The 2,264-nt window shown below is 28.0% G+C and overlaps 1 long non-coding RNA gene across 2 annotated transcripts; it reads left to right on the top strand.

Moving 5' to 3' along the window:
- The first annotated feature begins 270 nt into the window (after positions 1 to 270).
- Positions 271 to 1,127, top strand: LOC143193889 (uncharacterized). Of its 2 annotated transcripts, XR_013005129.1 has the most exons (4): positions 271 to 366; positions 423 to 608; positions 679 to 913; positions 967 to 1,127. It is a non-coding gene; the product is annotated as an uncharacterized LOC143193889 (long non-coding RNA). The 2 variants fall into 2 exon arrangements; XR_013005128.1 differs by having other exon boundaries at positions 679 to 1,127.
- Positions 1,128 to 2,264: the final 1,137 nt, after the last annotated feature.

Here is a 2,264-nt window from a genome sequence, read left to right as displayed (position 1 = left end):
ATGATCAAGCGTAACAAACCCGAGTTTTTGCGTCGATATGTGACAATGGATGAAACATGGCTCCATAGTTTCACTCCGAAGTCCAATCGACAATGAGAAGAGAAATTTGAGATTAATAAGCACCAAAATAATCTAAACAAAATAAAGAATAAACTATATTGTTTTCCTTATCTAATGACGGTCCATTATTTTCGAGTCGATCGGTAGGGTCTTTCAGATCAAAACAACAAAAATATCTAGAATATTTAGATTTTGTGTTACATTAATAATTCGATAGTAATAATAATTAAATTGTTGTGTTATTCTTGGTGGTCTAACATACATTGGTTTTAAAATATAGAAGAACAAGGTGCAGAAGTGCAGAATGTAAGGTTAAATTTTTAAAAGTTGTAAAATTCAAACAGAATCAATTTTATTTATAGTAGGAACTTTAGCTGCCAAATTTATAACATATCATTTTCAACGAGTAGGTATCAACATATGCCAAAATTTAATGATAACAAGAACAGAGAAGTTTGAGAACAGAAATGATTCTTGTTGTGTTGGAAGTAGTCAAGCCATTAATGAGGTTTGTCCATCAAGAATAGTAGCAGAAACTGTAGTACCTGGTAATAATTAGACATTTACTTTAAACATAATATATTTTAGCTACTATTTAAATTTTGTTTTATTGCTAAGATACAACTAGAGTTTGTTGAGAGTAAAAGTTGAAGAAGGTGAAATTCAGAGAATCAGAGAAGAATAAATTAGACAACATTTTATTAAGATGTAAGATCAGTGCATAGTGATACTATGAAATAATTAAACTTGCTAACAAAAGTAGACCTGGATAATAAATAAACAAAATATAAAACTATTAACGACACCCTAATGATCTAATTACAAAGAAAATACAATACATTATTATATAAGAGTATAACTAAATAAATTATTATTTTGTAAAAATAATGACTGAGATTCTTTCAGCTCAAAAGTACGATAATCCATTCATTTTAGGCTAGTAAATGTACAATATGTTAATCAAAAGCTCGAGGTAGTCAATTCATTAATGATATTTGTGGATCAAGAATAGTAGCGACAAAATTTGGAAATTTTTGATAATATTTCATATATAGTGGTGGCTTTTTCTCTTTGGATTTAACTATTGTTCTAAAAAATTTTGGTATTTTAATGATAATGTTTATTTATATGGTTCTTAGAGTTCTTGTTAATTGTTCAAATATGTAAATTTGTTTAAATATGGTGTTTTTATAAAAATAGAAATATATATAGAAATTATTTCTATTATTTAATTTTATTCAATAATTTTTTAAATAAAATGTTATTTCAACAAATTTTCAATGTTAATTTCCCTCCTTATGTATAGTTTCAACATTATATCTATTATTTATCATATTTGTATATTTTTATTTATAAAAAATAATTATGATGTGTAATATGATGTTTTTATAAAAACAGAATAGCTGGATATATACTAATTATATTTTCGTTATCATTTCGTTTGATTCAATACTTTTTTAAAGAAGATGTGTTTGTTCCAAAATTGTATCCATTTTATTTACCTCCTGAACCTATTTACCTGCTTAATATATTCGACATTAAATCTAATAATTGCGATAGAAAAAGTAAGTAATGCTGTCTATGCGTCAAACTCGGATTATTCTCTGTTTTAAAAGTAAATGGAGCCAATATGTGCATGCGCCAAAACCGGAGATGTTGTGAAGTAACGTATCCTGACAAATCTATAGAGAAAATCTCGTTTTATCTCTCTTATCTCCGTGATCGACACGTGATGTTTATTCAATCCATATAAAGAGAAATGTTGAATTCGACAAATTGACAAATGCTTGCCCCAAGGTACCACGACGCATAGACCGCAAAATTTGCCACGCCTGGGACACTGAGTCTACACTGACAGCCCAGTGTCGCTTCACCTTGCCTCGTCCTTAGATCGAAACGCACCTTTGTTCTACACGTTCTATAAATGGAGACATATAATATTTAATTCAAGTTTTGCTCATTAAAAAAACATATATAACGGTTTTAATTATTTTAATATATTGTAGGAGAAAGAAAGAGATGGAGAAAATCTGAAATAATTTCGTGACAAACGTGCCCCGAACAGAATAGGTCATACAGTGATGATTAATATTGTTTGATCTATTCGCATAATTCGTATATTAATACAGTATGGAAAATTCTATAATAATATCCGTTACGTGGTTTAAATATATTGATATCATTGCATAAATAAAGTTTAAAAG

This window comes from Rhynchophorus ferrugineus, unplaced genomic scaffold (assembly GCF_030347505.1).
Source record: "Rhynchophorus ferrugineus isolate W39M unplaced genomic scaffold, kcgeb_rfMv2 rfM3, whole genome shotgun sequence".
Taxonomy (NCBI): domain Eukaryota; kingdom Metazoa; phylum Arthropoda; class Insecta; order Coleoptera; family Curculionidae; genus Rhynchophorus; species Rhynchophorus ferrugineus.
The sequence above is the reverse complement of the archived record's forward strand: the minus strand, read 5'-3'. Positions and strand labels throughout refer to the sequence as shown.